The sequence below is a fragment of the Balaenoptera physalus genome, assembly GCF_965194825.1.
Source record: "Balaenoptera physalus genome assembly, chromosome: 14".
NCBI classification, from domain to species: Eukaryota; Metazoa; Chordata; class Mammalia; order Artiodactyla; family Balaenopteridae; genus Balaenoptera; species Balaenoptera physalus.
In genome coordinates this window covers 7595104-7614417 of record NC_138893.1, presented here as the reverse complement: position 1 = coordinate 7614417, position 19314 = coordinate 7595104, and the positions used below count along the sequence as shown (strand labels likewise).

General features: G+C 37.8%; 1 long non-coding RNA gene and 2 pseudogenes across 3 annotated transcripts in view; all 3 read right to left on the bottom strand.

The window, feature by feature from the left end:
* Positions 1-19314, bottom strand: part of LOC309643161 — a 468256-nt gene that overhangs the window by 340805 nt on the left and 108137 nt on the right. The gene's annotated exons all lie outside the window — the stretch shown is intronic.
* Positions 833-3687, bottom strand: LOC309642528 (WW domain-binding protein 4 pseudogene; annotated as a pseudogene). Its single transcript has one exon. The product of its transcript is annotated as a WW domain-binding protein 4 pseudogene (transcript).
* On the bottom strand, positions 7073-9511 carry LOC309642454 (afadin- and alpha-actinin-binding protein pseudogene; annotated as a pseudogene). Its single transcript has one exon. The product of its transcript is annotated as an afadin- and alpha-actinin-binding protein pseudogene (transcript).

The window sequence follows — 19314 nt, the reverse complement described above, 5'->3', positions numbered from 1 at the left end:
TTTCTAATCTGCCTGCAAAGCTTTCTCCTTTCCTGTGAGTTGGTTAAGTCCTACTAGCCCTTAAGACTAACCCTTAGCAATAGTGCCCTCCCCACACACATCCCTTTGGCTGGGTTAGGATCCCTTAAAAGGTGGCTTCCTTGTACCACATGGAAAGAGAGCTTCCTCACAGTGTGTCCTCGTTGGCTGTGCTTCGCATTGGTTTTCCTGTCTGCCTTAGTGGAAGGAGAGCTCCTTGAAGGTGGAGAAACACAAAGCTCGGCCCCTAACAGAGATTCTGTGATGTTTTGACTTATAATAAGAAACGTATACGTATTTGGCCTTCCTTCCATTTCTGGCACAAAGCAACTAAATGTTCCTAAGTGATAAGAGCACTAGGAGCATCTTTGGTTCGCATATTTGGTCTTTGGCCCCAGTTCCTGACACAGGGCTCCTAAGCCTCTTGTAATTTCCTGGGTGATAGAATTACTTCTAAAGAGGGGACTCTGGGTGGGCTCCTGGATGGTCCTGGATGAGGGCTGGTCACCAGAAAGACCAAGCCCTGATTAGAAGCTTGGACTTTTCAGCCCTGCCCCCCCATTCTCTTGAGAAGGAAGAGAGGCTGGAAATGGAGTTACTGATCGATCATGCCTATGTGATGGAGCCACTGTGTTTCTTTTTCTTTTGTAAACCTTGGTTTTTGTTTGTTTGTTTGCTGTTTTTGTTCATTTTGGTGCTGTTTTTGTGTGTGTGTGTATGTATATCTGGACGCTTGTAGCATTTCAATTTTATCTTAGGAATTCAAAATTTCTAACAGGATTTGTGTGTGTGTGTGTGTGTGTGTGTGTGTGTGTGTGTGTGTTCGTGTTCCCAAAATGTTTTCCTCAGCTCTGGAAATTTGTCATATATAGTTTGCTTGATTATTCATTTCCATTCTTTTTTCTTTCTATATGCTGTTTAATGGTTGTTGGCTTGCCTAGATCTCACAAGCACATATTTTATCTATTCTCTATATATTTTATCTTTTCACTTTCCCATAGTTTTAATACAGTTGATCTTCACAAATTTGGTTTCTAGAAATATACATTTCATTCTTGAATTGCTATTGAGTTATGACATTTCTCAATCATACTTTTTACTTCCAAGAACTCTTCTTGCAGCTACATTGCCTCCCTATCTTTGTAACTTGCTCTTGTTTTTACCACTGCAGTTCTCTTGGATCTGAGAATACTAATTAGATACTTTTTAAATTCTCTCTTATTTTTTCAGTAGCTCTGTTTTCTTTGGTGGATTTTCTCTCATTTTAGAGTATGAAATTATCATTTCTGGCAGCTATTTTCCTCATGTGCCCAGGGTTGTATAACGATTGTTCATATTTTTTAAAAAAGTGAAAGGGTAGCTGCTAGTTTTGGTTGCTGATGCTGGTTCCTCCAGGGTTTCTGTGGTCCAGAGATGATTTCTCCTGCAGGGACTGTGGCCACAGATCTCCACTTCCTTAGTGCACTGTCTGTATTTGACTGAAGCCTGACATGGTGGTGATGGCAACAGCTCAGGGAAGAGGATTCAGCACCCAGCTATTCTGCATTCAAATGTTTTATGGAGACCCTGGAGAACTGATTTTTTTTTCCCCCTAAAAGTTCAGTTAGTTGACTATGCACTATTTACGATTGACTTAATTCCCTAGCTATTTGGGGGTTTTTTGCACATAAAAAAAGATTTATTTTAAATTCACATAAAATACATTTAGAATAAGTCTAAACTTTTAGCATTTAAGTACTGTAAAACAAACACAGAGGAGCTTTTAGGATGTATATTCTCCATTCTGTCCAAAAAGCCGGTACAAATAGCTTTTTTTTACAGTTATTGATCATCACCTCGTTGCCTTAAATTTCTAGATTTTCCATTTTCAAGTCTTCTCTTTTTGAAGACTGGGGCCACTCCATCTGCCACAACTCCAAGAAAAGTGTCTGTTTTTTCTTTAAAAACCACTTTGGGTTCCCCACCAGCACCAGCCTCTGAAGTTGATACATATTCATTTTCAGTGCTTGGAAGTTCCAAATCTACCTCCTCATGGGACTCAGCTTATTTAATTTCTTGCCATTCTCCATATGGGTTTGATTTTTCATGAGCTTTGGGTTTTTCTTCATTTGGACCTGATGAATTCTTCCCTTGGGTATTTTTTTCTTTCTGTGTTTCTGCTTCAGTTCCTTTATCACTATTTTTATTTTTTTCCTTAAACTTTATTTTTAGCTTTTGTGTTTCTGTAGAGACTTATCCTTTTTTTCCCCCCTTGTCTGCTTCCTGTTCCCCATCAGAATCACTATGTGAATCTGATGATTTGGACTCTTCTAGGGTGCCAGGTGACTTCTCATTGACCTTACTAGAAAGCAGATCGCCAGAGTGTGGAATGAAATCATCAGGTTTTTCCCATCTGGATTCCCCTGTTTCTGTATTATAATAATAGGTATAACCATCTTTGCTTAAACCTTTTACCCAAACAGTCTTCACTGCTGTCTTTTTTAAGTTTCCTTGAAATCCTTCAGGTTTCTTCCACTGAGATGCTCCTGTGATAAGATCATAGTAATGGTAACCCTCAGAGGTTATGCCTTCTACCCATCTGCCCCTTGAAGGGCCCCTTTTCTTGCTGCTGATTTGATGCAGAGGTGGGTGAGATAGTGCTGGTTACTGGTGATATGCTTGGCTCTGAAATTTCTGACTCTAAGCCAAGCCTTTTCACATGCTCTTGGTATGCTTTCAGGGCAGCTGCCTCCATTGCAGCATTGCTGCCTCCGTATCCAGGCTTTTCTGTTTAATCTCACTGATCCTCTTTGCCACATTTTCCTTATGATTCTTTCCTCTTGCGTGAAGTTCAATGCTAGGCCTATTGTCCACTCTCCAGCACTTGTAGTAATCACAGAATTTCTTTGGTTGTGACTTCCAGTAGTCTTCCATGACTGGACCAGCCGCTCCGCGGGTCGCCCCCAGGCCCAGCTGAGGCATGCGTTCCCCACTCGGGGCAAGTTGACGCCCAGCTCACCGCGAGGCTCACCGGAGCCTCCGAGCCCAGACACCTCCCTTCTTCCCTGGGTAGCTATTTGTAATGAAAAGGTAACTGTGTACTGAATTCATATAAATAAAAATTATAAATAGAAATTCTAATAAATAAGAAAACTGTTGTATCTCTTCAGAATCATGATCCATTGAAGTTTTAGTAGTATCTTTGCATAAGTAACCTATTCTTTTAATCACTGAAATTTCAAGTTCCTTCTGCTTACATCTTTTTAAGTATCTTAGCTATTCAGCAATTTACAATTTCATTGAATTTGCAGTCTCACAATAGGATATCAAATTAATCTCCACTGACATTTATTTGAAATTCCGTAAAACTACTTAATTGAAGAATTAGAATTCGAAAATTTTCTTTCTACCTGTTCAGGTACATATTTCTATGTCTCTTCAATCAATGTGATGCACATGTGATGCACATTTCTTTTTAAAATATCCCTAGGAATTTTGTAATTTTTGTAATTTTTTTATTTTTTCCAAATGTTTGTTAAGAACAAATACAACTTTTTTTTTTTTTTTTTTTAATTTATGGCTGTGTTGGGTCTTCGTTTCTGTGCGAGGGCTTTCTCTAGCTGTGGCAAGCGGGGGCCACCCTTCATCGCGGTGCGTGGGCCTCTCTTGTTGCGGAGCACAGGCTCTAGACGTGCAGGCTCAGTAATTGTGGCTCACAGGCCCAGTTGCTCTGCGGCATGTGGGATTTTCCCAGACCAGGGCTCGAACACGTGTCCTCTGCACTGGCAGGCAGATTCTCAACCACTGCGCCACCAGGGAAGCCCTGTATTTATTTTTAAAGTGATTTTTTTTTCCATTATACATTGTAGCTGGTTAAACATTTCATGTTTCATATAATCATTTGCAGGTGTTCATCTTACACAGTTTTTCCTTAATTCTATTAGACTTTCAGGTAACTTTACTGTATTTTTTCACTTAAATAAGATGTATTTCAAACACAAAATAATATAATAAACATTTGTACCCATCTCTAAAAATGATATTTAGTTATATTTATTTTTGGTATATAAAAAGTTATATAAAAATAACTAAAGTTAAAACCCCATCCATAGACACCCTCACAGAAGCACTCAGAATAATGTTTGATTAAATGTCTGAGTATCCCATGGCCCAGTCAAGTCGACCTATATATTAACCAACACATGGAATCTATTTTTTCCTGTTTTATGTTTATCATCATATCTCATATAGACATCCACTTAACATCCTCCAGCAGTATGTCATGATTACTATTTGCTAATTGGAAAAAAATGATAAAATATCACTTCAGAAGAAAATATTAAAGACAAAGTATAAACTTCTACTTCTTGGGTTCTTCTTTTTATGTGGCATTTGCACTTAATTTTAGTGGTAGAAAACCTTATCAGGGACATTCTGGTCCATAATTTAGAGCCTATCAAAAGATGTATTTCCTGTGAATAAGCCTCAGCTCACAAGGAAAACCGGGTGCATTTGGGTTACAACAGAAAGTGGATACAGGCAGGTTTGGATTTGACTCCTGACTCAATGTCCACTTTAGCCAATCATCCTTGGGCCTCGGAGAGACTCAGTAAATGTTTTTTTTTTTTTTTTGATGGATAAATGAATCGATACAATTTAGCTTTCTATTTTAAATTATGTTGAAAGTGTTGCAAAGATTAAATAAACTTAAATGTGAATATACAGAGACCCTGGCAGACAGTAATGGCTCAATAAATGATAATAATAATTGTTAGGGTGGTGGTAGCTTTTACTACTCTGATGCTAACTTTGGCCATTCGACCTAAAGTAATAGACTAGAATATCTGTGTTAACATGAATGCCTGGGGATACTGAAAGCCTTATTCAAGTGAATTTAAAAAGTACACCTGTAATATATTCCTATCAAGAGGTGTCATATACTTGAGCACTTAAGAATTTTTTGTGATAATGGTAAAAAGACAAGATAATTGATAGTCTGAAACATTTTCACAGCTTGCATACATGCTTTAAAATGAAATAGGGCTGTTTTGGCCCTACATGTATATATATATTTTTTATGAGTTTAAAATTTTATGCTTAAAAGTAATTTAGTTAATATAGCAGTTAGCAGAAAGTATAGTAATAAAAAGAAGAAACTTATTATGGTAGAAAAAAATGTATCTAAAATGAGACGATCAGATTGAATGCATTTTCTTAGAAGTGAGACTGGCTTATTTCTTCTGACACTGCTCCAAACCATTATGAATTGAAATTCTACTGGGGCAGTATTTGTCGGATATTTGTCAGAGTGCAAACTGAGAGACTGAAATGGAGAGTAGCCAGACCTTACATAAAAATAGAATGCTAATCCACAATCTGCATCAACCAATCCAGGATTAAGCCAAACCACCTCTGTAGCAATCAGCCCAAAATAGAAGTTATCAATAACGGCCAGCTTCCCAGATTTTTGCTTCCACTTCTAATTTACAGCCAACCAAAGAGAGCCAAATATGCCCCCCTAACCAATCACTTAGAATGCCCCCCTTCTAAATTAGCCCACCTCCAGCTTCTGCATGCCAACAACCTCCAATCAAGGCAAACTTGAAACCTTCCATTTCTTTCCACTGTAAAGTTTTCTCACTGCTCGACCTGCCTTTTCAGTCTCTGCCAAGCACAAGCGGTGGTGACTGACTCTCTTTCTATATAGCAAGCTCCGAATAAAGCTTGTATTCATTTGGGTGGGCTTCATTTATTCCCACAGGACAGAAGAAGAAACTTAACTTCCTATACAGGACTATATAAAATCATTTCATATAAAGAATTCATATAATCATTCAATACAAAGCACTTCAAACAGTGAATAATATTAAAGATTTTCATGTGTCATGTTAATTAGTTACTACTATGTGATTTTGTTTACCTTAGTTTTATGATGCCCTCCTTATTTTATTGCTCTCCGTTCAACCACATTATCTTAACTTTGTAATAGCTGGAGTGGCAAGTTTATTAGCTGCTAAATTTCTCAACCATTGCTAGCAGTATAAAGTATTATAATAATAATCTCAAAGATAGCTTCTTACTGTAAGGCACGGATTGTGATCATTTTACCTGGAGCAGTTAATGTTTAATGGATACTTTCAACAGCTGGCCGTGTTTAGTTTTTAGAAAGCTTTTGAAGAAAGAGTGGACTTAAAAGTATATGACTGCCTAGATATCAAAGACCTTCTTAGGCTGTATGTGGGAAGCATATTTAAAATTACTCCTTAACTAATAACATGACTGGTTAACTCACTGTACACGTAAACATTTATAATAACATTGAAATTGTTGTTGTGCTTGAGTATGACACTGGATTAATTTTAAACTGAATGGAAGTTCTAAACAAAGGCAATGAAAATACGAAATCCATGATGGGTATTCCTATGGATTGAATTGTGTCTCCCCCCCACCCCCCAAATTCATATGTTGAGACCCTAACCACCAATGTGATGGCATTTAGAGGTGAGACTTTGGGGAGGTAATTATGCTTAGATGAGGACACGAGGATGGAGCAACCATGATGAGATTAGTATTCTTACAAGAAGGTAAAGAGACCAGAGCTCTCTTCACACAGTGAGACCGGCAAGGAAGAGAGCCCTCTCTGGGGAACAGAATTGGCTGACATGTTGACCTTGAACTTCCCAGTTTCCAGAACTGTGAGAAATAAATTCCTGGCTTCTCAGTCTGTGGTTTTTTATCATGGCCGCTTGGGCTGACCAATACATGTTTCAAAAATTTACCAAATTATCCAGATATTTCAAATGTTCTGATTTTGACATTCTAATGAATGTTTCAGTTTTCATCCAATAACCTACTTTATTAAATTTTTTATGAATGCCCCTTTTTTTTGCCTTAAGAGCAAACTCTGCTAAAATTATTCAATTTGATTGGGCTGATTAAATTTAGATATTAAGATTACTGAAAACCATGAATCTTTTTTTTTTTTTTTTTACTAATAAAAATTTTATTGGCATGAAATACTATAATTATGGATGTGTAAAATCTTTAAATCTTAAAGCCTCTTAACATAATCATGTATATCTATGTACAAAACATACATAAATTTACTTTATTTAAAACATATGAAAGAAGGTATTTCAAATCACACTAAACATAATAAATATATAACTTGCTTTGTTAAAAAGCTACAGTATACATTCAAGGAAAGGCTAAACTTCCAATGCCAACTCTATATGAGACAAAATTAAACATTTACAATAATCAGTTTCCTAAAAGTGCTATTTTTAATACCTATAAGAGGAAACTCATTCTAGTGCTTTGTTTCCATCCAAACGTTTATACATTCCTTTGTTCACAGAACCAGGTGCTTCTGTTACTAAAAATACATATCCAAAGCTTTTATATCCTTTTAAATAGATTTAACATTTTAGCTCTTTGGGGGAGGAACAGGGAAGTCCAAACAAACAACGCAGACCATTTTAAATTATTAGAGATGATTGACTTTATAACACACCCTGTTTCAACTCAGGTGTGAAATTTGATGAGCATGTTAATGAAAAAAAAAATCCCAGTTCACATGTCTAAGGTAAGTCATCCTTCTCTACGTGAGAATTTGCGTAGGTCGAGGAGCGTCCACTATAGCCATCTTCCTGTGAATCAGGCCTTGATGCCACGCTCCACTTCTGATTTGTACATTCTCTTCCAACCTGATTTGGCTTAGATTCTTCAGGGGTTGTATTTAGTACACTGATGGAATTCCTGAGAAGGCACTGAGAAGTTTCACATTTTCTGAGTTCTGGTGGTCAAAGGTAGTCATATTTAGAAACTGTTGCTTTAACCAACTGGCTCTTTCTTCTTCAAATGCCTTTCTCTCCAATCCTAGGCGAATAGCTGCTTCTGTAAAGCTTCGTCTTTCTTTCTCGAAATTCTTCTTTTGCTCTTTAAATAGGGACCTATTTAAATAGGGACCAAAGAAGAATAGGATTCTTCTTTGAGGCGTTCCTTTTCTTCCAACAAGTAACAGTCTCGTAGCAGTGAAGTGGTGTCATCATCACACGCAGTAGCAAGCTGCTGCTGTAAAAGTTGCTGCTGAGTTTTAATCATTTCTTTACACTGTTGAATTTCTAACTCAAGTTTTTCAGTTTCTTGTTCATGGTCTTGTCGTGAGATTACATCTTCATCATTAAAACCTTCTACGTGTACCTTTGAAACTTGGTTATCAAGTTTTTCTACATGACTTTTCAAAATTCTCCACTGTTTTCTGATGCTGTTGGTAAGCTGCTCTCTCACAGTTTCACAGGAAAGGTCCCACATACTCTCTCTACTCAGTTCCCCAGCATCTTCTTCAATATCAGAGATAACAGTTCCTGTACTATCATCTGCTCTTTCTCTAGGTTTCTGCTTTTGGGGGGAAAGAAGAGAAATCATTTCCTTTTTCATTTGCTGAAGAACCTTCTTAAGTTCAGCATTTTCCATTAGGATTTGTTTCTGACGATATTCATAATCATTCAAAAGAATTTTATACATTTCATCTTCGTTCCTGAGAAAGAAACTGGCTTCAGTTTTACCCGTCCTCCAGGAGCCTCTTTTTCCATCAGCTCTCCCCACGTAATTTAAAACTTCCATAGCTATTTTTTTATCCTTCTTGTTCATAACAAGTTGATGTAGACGTTCCTTTAGTTTATTATATTCACGCTCTTTTCTCTTCATATCATGATTATATTGAGTAGCTCGACTTGCAATAATATTTTGTAATTTCTGCACCTCATCTTTCTCATTTTTCAGTAGCTGATGCAAATTCCTGTTCTTGCATTGTAACTGTCTGTCTCTTTCCTGAAGACCAATCATTTCTCTCCTGGAGGTTTCCAGTTGTTCCTTAAGTTTTGCATAGCAGTTCTGCAGATGGTCCATATCGCTTCCCAGTTTCAGATTCTGTGTTTCCACATTTTCCTGAGCTAGAAGGTTCTTCCGCTGAAGTACAAGTAGCTCATTCATACAATTTAAAACAGCAACTATATTTAATTCTCTCTTTGTCTCTTTACCTTTGAATTCTTCATATAATGAAGGAAAACCGAAAGTAGTCAATTCCTGATCAAGATATGAAATACTCTGTTCAATATTCTCTTCTGTGCAGAAGGCACTAAAAAAACTGTGCACATTTTTTGATAAAGGTATTGAAGAGCATAGCACTTGCTGTGAGTATAAACTTGATGGAGACATCTTTGTTTCTGAGGTATATTGAGAGATGTATTTGCTTTCTGAAGACAGACCTGGATCTGTAACAGTCATCCAGTCTCCCATAGCAATTGCCAGAGCCAGGATACCTGAGGAACCAGTTCAGCAGTGAAACTTTCAGCCCAGCTGATGTCACTCTTCTATGTAGGCATCTCCGTCACGGCCCCCGGGTGCGGCGGAGACGCACCGCTCAGCGTCCTAAACCTGCTCGCGCAGCCCCGAGGGCCCGCACAGGCGCGGCGGCACGCAGCGCCCGGGCCGGCGGCCCCGCCTCCACCTCCAGCTCCCGCCTTCCCCGTGAAAACCATGAATCTTAAAAGATATTATTTGAATTAGATTCAATATAAAGTATTAACAATCATGATTAGATAATGAGAAATTTCAGCAGAGTAATTGTTTTCTTTAATAATTAAGACGTTTAAGGCAATACTGTTTTTTCATTTATAGTAGTTTTGCTTGATTGTATAGGTTTTGGTATGATGTGTTTTTCTTTCAGTACCTTTGTAAATGGTGTGCATTTTCTATTTTGTTCCAAAAGTTATCGTGCATTGTTGTTGCTTAATTTCTAAGTAGGTAAGATTATGTTGGTATGATTTTTGTTATTTCCGATTTCGTGCGTTTTGTGATGAAAACGTAATATATATTTCTTTCTCTGGAATATACATCATATATGTGTGTGTATTCAACATCGTTGATTATCCAATTGCTTTCCTCCTTTTTTATTTATACTAATAAATCTGTTTCTCTATAGTTTTTCTCTTTATCTTAAAAAATGTTTTTGTTTTTTTTTTTTAACTTTGGGTTTATTTATTTATTTATTTATTTATGGCTGTGTTGGGTCTTCGTTTTCTGTGCGAGGGCTTTCTCTAGCTGCGGCAAGTGGGGGCCACTCTTCATCGCGGTGTGCGGGCCTCTCATTATCGCGGCCTCTCTTGTTGCGGAGCACAGGCTCCAGACGCGCAGGCTCAGTAGTTGTGGCTCACGGGCCTAGCTGCTCTGCGGCATGTGGGATCTTCCCAGACCAGGGCTCAAACCCGTGTCCCCTGCATTGGCAGGCAGATTCTCAACCACTGCGCCACCAGGGAAGCCCCCAAAAATGTTTTTAAAGCATTGAACAAGTTGTATTCATTTTTCCTGTAGCTCTTATTTCGTTAATAGTCATCACCTCTATCTTGCCTGTCATAATTACACTCATGTTTCCCTGCTATACTTGGGGACAAGTCCCCAGCTATTCCCTCACAAGGACTGTGTCCCCTGCTCTCCAGCACCATTCTCCACAAGCTGAGCTCCTAAGAACATATTTACTGTCCTTTTCCACCACAATCTGAGACACTCTCTTTTTCTTTTCTTTTCTTTCTTTTTTTATTTTTGGCCACACCACCACGTGGCTTGCGGGATATTAGTTCCCCTACCAGGGATCGAACCCATGCCCCTTACTGTGGAAGCATGTAGTCCTAACCACTGGACCGCCAGGGAAGTCCTTCTCTTTTTCTTTTGTCTCTCCTTCACTACACCTTATCTCAGAGTTTTAATTAGGACAGTTTAATACTTTTAATCTCAGATTCTTTGTATATTTTTCCTCTCAATGACAAGAATTACTCTTCAATTTTGATAATTTACATCCATTTGATTTCAAGGATTTCTCCTCAATCCTGAGCATCCTTACGATCATTTTATTGCATTCCTACACAGTGTCTCATCAATTTCGATCATATGTATATGAAATAAGAGATTCATCCCACCCTACCCCCATTATTCTTCTTCTCGTTACCTTCCAGTCTCTTGAGGTTTTTCCCAGATACAATGTTATTGGTTAGATGCAGAACAGGACAGTGTATTTCCTGAAGTCTAGCATATCCACATATATCTTTCTTTCTTTCCACCCACTTCCCCTCATCAGAGGGGAAGATTAGTATCTCTGAGATTAGTATCTCTGCTAGGAATGGAATGACCAAGCTACAATTCTTACTTCTCAATATTCTGTAGGTGGTTTATACTGTCCTGTTGCCAATGTGGCAGATTACTTGCCTGTGGCTGGTCTGATCCTTTTTCCTTTTTTCCTTTTTTAAGTAATTTGTTTCTTCTCTGGAAGCTTGCAAGGGTTTTCACCTTTTGTTTTAAGTTCTGGAATTTCTCCAAGCTTTTTTCAAAATCATTAACTTTGCCTGGGTTGTTTAATGAATAATTTTCACCTGCAGGATCAGCTCTTTTTTTCAGCTCAAGTTAGCACGTTTTATTTCCTGTCCTCTATCTGTTTCTCTCCTTCCCTCCAGAACTTCTACAATTGACATTTCCTCAGCTCTCTCCTCCAGCCCTCAAGTTTTCAGTATGGTTTTCTGTCTTTATATTATTGGCTCTGTGCTTTAAGATATTTATTACACTGTATCATCTAGATCACCAATCCTGATCTCACCTGTAACTGCCCTATTTTTCAACATCTACTGAATATTTTTAGTTTTACATTTCTATAAAGTCTTTTTGAACCATTCTTGAAACTCCCTAAATGCTCACTGTTATTCACGGCCTGGTCTATCTCTTCTTGATGGATTGATTGATTGATTGATTTGGGGGCTTAATCTAAGGGTACTTTTTTTCTCTCTCTCTTAGCTTGCTCATTTGTCGTAGATGTATTACTGAAACCACAATCCTTCTAAGATGGGACTTGAACCCAGCCAAAACTTAGATTGGGACTCAAATCCACCCACACCTCAGATTAAGACGTGAACCCATGATCCCTGACTTAGGAGGGGACCCAAATCCACTGTATTTTAATTGAAACTGCTCACCTGGTGTTAGGATTTACTGAAGCTCAGGTTCTGTTGTCTCAGAAAGAATTCAACATGAGGCAAAGGGATAGGCAAAGAGTGAGTTTATTAGCATAGGACACTTGTGAGAGAAACAAGCGGGCAGGCAAGGGAGCGTAGCCCTGAGAACAAAGAAGGCTACATTTTTATAATCCAAGGAAAAGTGGGGAGGGGAGAAGACCACCTTCCTCCTCATTCTTCAGTAGATGTCAAGGCTTACATCATTAGTTCCTCCTTTGACCCTGTACGGTTTAACCGGGACTGTCATGGTGCTATTTAAATCATAAGTATATTTAGCAGAAGGGTGGTACCATATATTAAAATATGGTAATTCATCCCACGTTTTGGTATAATGTCCCCTTTCACCTAGTTTCTTTCCCCTTTCACATATATTTTTGTCTTGGCTACATGCAGAAATGCTACTCTTCAAGGACCATTAACTCCCTGACTTCATGTAACAATATTCAGACCTCATATCTATTGTCTTGTGTTTTAACTAACAGGGTTTGTGGCTTGAGTGTGCCTGGTGCTTGGATGGGCCTGATCTTCCTTCAAGGTAGTGTAGCTTGTTGCTAAGTTACTGAATTCTTTTCTTGAGTGGTCATTAGCTTCAACAGTCTCCCAGACTCCCTTACAATTCCCTCTCTGCCTTTAATCTCCTAGTGGGATTTCTAAACTATTTAATTATCCTACTCTATCCCTATCTCTACCATGGTTCTTTCCTTGTTTGTTGCCGTTCTGATCTTCTGGGGAACCTCCAGAGGAAATAGCCCCATTCGTGGAAGAATTAACGGGATTCTATGGGCCAATAGTTGATTAGCAGCAGGTTATCAATCCCCCATTACAGCACAGAAGGTCCACGTTTTCTTCTTTCATCTTTTCTTCCTCTCTTATCTGTAGAAGGGATTGAGACAACCATTTGGCTTTTCAGTCTTTAGGATTGAGAAGACCAATCTCATATTGGCAGATGGAGTGCACAGAGCTGCTTTCACTAGGATATACTATATTAAGAGTCTCTTTTTGGGTATCCCCAATACTGGTTTCCCGGTTCTTACATGGCGCAAATATGAGACAGTCCTGCACCAGTTATTGGTCAAGTACCTCTCATATATTCCAGGTACCAGAAGATAATTGACTCCAAAGAGGTAGATTGATAAGTTGGATCTAACTTGAATCAAATGCTCCAATGTTTTGGTGGTATATACACTTTTATTTATGTATCTCTCATTATATGAATGGCCTCTATTTACTGGTTTCCAGAGGAATCTTATTCATCCTTAGAGAACCAGTTCCTTTTTCTCCTTCCATGAAGCCTTTGCCTATCCACAGTGCTTTCTCCTCTGAATATCTCTTGTATTCACCCCCTATTCCTTTAATTTTACAGTTTGAAGACTTCATTTAGTTTCCTGCCTTTAGCAGTCCTTGCCACATAGTAGTAAGTTAATACATATTCACCTAACAAATGAGTCCATGCTAACGTAAATATATTTAATGCAAGATCAAATATGGAAAATTAATATGTATCACAACACCTGGTACCATACGATACTCTTCATAAGTAAAAAAGAGTATCTGTAGAGTATTTTGTAAGAAGCAGATAGTGGCTGATCACTGGGAGTCTTTTCTTTTAGTGCTACTTCTCCTATCAATTTATTTCTATAATTTTACTAAAATACCATTGGCAAAATGTATAGACAAAAGGTGTTGAAACCATCTAAGATCAAATACTGTGTCTTACTCATCTGTTTTATGGCCAGACCCTACTCAGGGTAGGTTTCTGATTGACAAATGTTACTGTGCATAAGAATAACCCAGAGGCCCTGTTAAATGAAGATTCATTTTCCCCCCTTCTTGAAAGTCTAATTGAGTAGATGTGAGGTGGATCTCAAATACCCGCATCTTTAAAAAGCATCCCAGGGGATTCTGAATTAGGTAGGTCACCCAAAACCAACACCTGGAGACACACTGGTTAAATGCCTCAATGAATATTGGTTGAAATGAATTAATTCATCTAAGGAGTTTCATCATTTCATAATGCATTATTCTTTAAGAGATGATCTAAAGATTTCTTCCCTTAAAAGTGATTTTTTACTATTTAATTTCTCTATTTATGAAAATATAACTGACTGAATGCCCAAGTGAAATATGTCAGGTGACTGATGTTGAGAAATTTTATGTAAAGCTGTAAAGGAAAAAGAGCAATATGAAATGCCCAGAACAGACACATATAGAGTCAGAAAGTAGATTAGTGGTTTCCAGAGGCTGGGAGGAGGGAGAAATGGAGAGTGACTATTTATGAGTATGGAGTTTTGGGGAATGAAAATGTTCTAAAATTAGATAGTGATGGTGGAACGACTCTGTGAATATACTAAAAACCGCTGAATTGTGCACTTTAAAAGGGTGAGTTTTATGGTATGTGACTTATAATTCACATACTATTTGTATATTCTCAATAAAGCTATTATTACAAAAGAAAATGAGTAAGTCTAGTAAATTATATAAAGATTAAAAAGTAAAATGAAAGAACAAACAAACAACCATGCACTTACGTCTAGCTCTTTTTAGTTGTAAAGCTGAGACCTTTGTGGAAGGCATTCTTATAAAGAACTCTTATGGGTCTGAAGGGAATTTTATATTCCAATCTGATTGTAAGGTTTCTTAACAAACTGTCAGTAGAGCTCAAATATTAAATGAGATTATGCACATTGTGATCAGAAGGAAGAATTGCATTTACCATGTAAATAAGCCAAAAGTGCATTGAGTGCACGCGTGCGCGCGCACACACACACACACACACACACACACACATGTCATGTGTTCTCGTGGTCCTGTAGAGAAATATGGAAACAGAAAAATCCCATCCAGTTTATCTGTGTAAAGATAAAAACTGAAGTCAGTTTCTTAAAACTATACTATTTCCTTTTGGTTTATCTGATTTTCATCTAGTCTTTTAAAGGGTAAGAATCTACCTTCCTTTCCTGGTTTGCCCTTAGCATTAACCAAAAGATTCAGAAGCCCATAACTTTTCTTGTATCTTGACAATGAGTGGCAGAAAGAGCAGAAAGGAAGGATGTTTTCAAGCAAGGGTTGAGCAAAGGTAACAATTTTCTTTTGTTATCAGGCATCTTCACTGACATGGAGAGTTTTTTTCTTTCTTTTTTGTGAATTTGAGAGACAGCAACTGTAGAAAAAGGGCTAGACCTTCCTTGAGATTTATCTTTTTTCAAAATTGGTAATAAATGTTCAAAAGATGCCACAAGCCAACCAAAATTATGAGTGACAGAGAGAGACATGCTAGATTTTTTTTTAAAGTTTGTTCAGCGTCTTTTCCTGTTGTAAAGATGGGACTGATGTCTTCTGATCTCTTTATATGACTGAGCTGAAACAAGAAATATCAAGATTTATTAAATAACCAACATATTTGGATGGGGAGAACAACATAGGTAATATTTATCTTATTCATTATTACAATTTTACTTTAAGGTCATATATTTTTCAAGTGATCCCATCAGTATAGTAAATCGAATTTGTAGAGCCCACACAACCAGTTTAGTTAAATTAATCCCCAAATCTCAAACACTGACATTCTGATACTGTTTGAAATTTCCAGCTTAATTAAATAGACCTTCCAAAATAAGAGGATAATTCCCTTGCTTCATTTGATACTTTATACACACACACATATAGCTTATCACATAGTTTTCAAAATATTTAAAATAACACCCTCTATTTTATAATTTATTCCAAGGTTTCTATAACTTATCACAGTTTCTGTTGCTATACAACAGAGCAAAAATTATTAACCTATTTCACTGTATGGTCATGAAGAACAGCTGGTAACCTTGACTGCCAAACACCCCACAGCTAGAAGCTGCTAAAGACAGCTTTGATGGTACAGATTGTAACTTCCAACCCGACACATGATACACTCTCTCTGCTGAATAAATGCCTGTGTTCTTATTCATAATTATACTCAGTTCTGTTAGCAACATTTTTAATACCCACCTGGATTCACTGGAGATTTGAAGTTCAATTCTTAAATTATCAGCAGTAACCTCAAACTAAAAAATGGAGGCTGAGTAGAAAAGTCATAACCAAAACTAAATTTTACATCTGCGTTGTAGAGTGTCTCCCCAGTCATCAGACTCTGGTAGTTCCTCTGGCACTACGTCTTCTCTCTCATCCAAGGTAATTGCCCATCTGCTCCCACATCTTTTGATTCAAAATGACAGAAATGGGATTTTTAAAAGCTATGCACTGCTATAGTTTCTATATACAGTGCACTTATCTAGGCGGAGTAAAATATACACTGTAGTCTGTTCTGGGAACCACTGTTTACTTTTAGATCCTGCACACAAAAAAGAAATGGGTGGAGTTTGCTTTTTTCTCATTTTTAGTCTGAGTGTGGTAATAAAGACTCTCTTGATGCAAAGACAGTAGAGAGCTAGACTCAGACATTATGTGTTTCAGATTTCACATTTGTTGATGGGCACATAAGGGGTATACGAAAGTGACGATAGTCATTTGTGGAATGACAATTATTTTTGTTTATAGTCTAATAGCAAACAGTGTCTCAGCAAATTTTGACATGGAGTATTATGGAGGCAGGAGTGATACTTAACACACTTCATAATCTTAAAATTGGGAAAAGTTTTGAGTAGACCACCTAGAAGAACACCAGCCTTTGATTCACTGGCTGCCTAAGAATGGGTACAGTGGATTTAACACTCGGATACTTGCTATATTTAGTCATCTCTGAAATCTGTATATAATTGCTTTGGCATGTAAGCCCTGCTTTTTTGGTCAAAAGATATACTGCTCTTTTGGGATAAATGTACATAATGCTTTAGCCATTTTACTAATTTCACCAGTAAGAAGCTAATCCTAGAAAAATTATTTTGGTGATAGTATAACTAAAAAAAATAAAAGGTTCCAAAAAGGAAGATAAAGTAGTTTGAAGGAAAACAGCTCTGATGTTTTGTTGGGTACAACAAGAATGTCAAGGAAACTACTTGATAATATTTGTGAATTGTTCTAACTCTAAGTTACACCTCTATAACATATCAGAAAATTTTATTTATAATCTTTATTACCCTCACCTTTCTCAATTCTCCCCTCTACTAAGGAAGGTAAGCCCTGGAAACTTTCACTCAGACATACTTGCCAGCAGTATTCCACATAGATTTTATTAACAAGAGACATTTGGCATTTGAGCAAGATGCAAAGATGGAAGAGAAAGGGAAGCTATTAATCTCCGGTTTCTATGTGGTGCCTGATTAGATTAATCAATCCTGTTCTGGAATCCAAAGCATCAGATAGAATGTGTGAAACGAGAGAGTAAGTAGGCTCCTCCTCCCGGATATTTACATCACACCAATAATGCATTTTCAGAAATTGGGAGCTTATGTTCTGAATAGGTAGATACATTTTTCTGTAAGATCCTTGAAAATTCAAGTGAACCTAGTGGAGGAGGGAAGCTCTAGAATTGCCTAAGGTAGTCAGAATTTAACAAGTGCCTGAGGGACTCTGACTTTCTACCTTGAGCTTATACTATCCCAGCAAATGAAAATATAGCTGGAATCCTAATTAAAGATGACTCCTGACAACTGTTCATAAGCAAGAGTTTATTTTAGTTTCTGATAACAGAAACTGTAGAAGTAAAGTGACAACATTTTTGTTTGAGACTGTCACTTAAAGCTTTGCTACTAAAGCGGATCAGATATGCTACCCTCAAATATGCCACACTGGAATATGGATTACTGTGAGCTGAAGGCAATTGAGAACTGACAGATTCAGAAAGAAGTCTTCTTGGGGCTTCACCTATCTTACTAAAAGCAGAAACTTCTGAGAAATAAAGACTGCCATAAATCCCCTCTCCAGGGGAACTTTATGGCCATGTAGAAGACAAAGTCAGCACTGAGATGATTCTGCACAAACAAAATAAACAACCTTAAAAAAATAACCCTGGGGCTTCCCTGGTGGCGCAGTGGTTGAGAATCCACCTGCCAATGCAGGGGACACAGGTTCGAGCCCTGGTCTGGGAAGATCCCACATGCCGCGGAACGACTAGGCCCGTGAGCCACAAATGCTGAGCCTGCGCGTCTGGAGCCTGTGCTCCGCAACAAGAGAGGCCACACGGGCTTCCCTGGTGGCGCAGTGGTTGAGAATCTGCCTGCCAATGCAGGGGACACGGGTTCGAGCCCTGGTCTGGGAAGATCCCACATGCCGCGGAGCGACTAAGCCCGTGAGCCACAATTGCTGAGCCTGCGCGTCTGGAGCCTGTGCTCCGCAACGGGAGAGGCCACGATAGTGAGAGGCCCGCGCACCGCGATGAAGAGTGGTCCCCACTTGTCGCAACTAGAGAAAGCCCTCACACAGAAACGAAGACCCAACACAGCCATAAATAAATAAATAAATAAATAAATAAAAAATTTAAAAAAAAAAAAAAAAAAGAGAGACCACGACAGTGAGAGGCCCGCGCACCGCGATGAAGAGTGGCCCCCGCTTGCCGCAACTAGAGAAAGCCCTCACACAGAAACGAAGACCCAACACAGCCATAAATAAATAAATAAATAATTTTAAAAAAACATTCTTCCTAGAAAAATCCCACTTCAGTAGTTTTTTTTAAAAAAAAAAATAATAACCCTTATCTTCCATTAACTTCCCCATATATTTACCTTCCCACAACTTATTGTTCCTAGAAGCCCAAGCCCTCTTTCTTTTATTTAGTCACTTCTTCAGAATTTATCACTGTTTGTTAAAATGGTATATAAGCTCTCATGTCTAACCATCTCTTTGGATTTTCACTTCTTTTCTGTGATGTCCCCATACATAAAAAAAAATTAACATCAATGAAATTTGTATGCCTTTTCTCCTGTTAATCTTTTGTCAATTTAATTTGTAGACTTCAGTCATTAAATCTAAAATGGCATAGGAAATGTTTTCTTTTCCTACATTACCTCCATAGAAAAAAGTGACTAATATTTTCCCCTTTTGCAAGACAAAAAATAATAAGATGAGACAAAGTGACTTTCAGGCTTTTGATGGAGTTGGGAATAAAATTATTCATGAAATGTGGAAAATAAGCTTATTTTCTAAGTCCCTAGTTAGTTGACTCAAGAATCCAATCTTGACCCTATAATCCTTATTCCATAAATTCTCATTTCTAGATTTTTATGGTTTGGGATAAAGTCATGGCTGCCCAGGGCTTACTTATTCTGCTCTTGCAATTCAGTGCAAGGTATAAAATAGTGGTAGAAGGGGAATACTGTTGGAAATA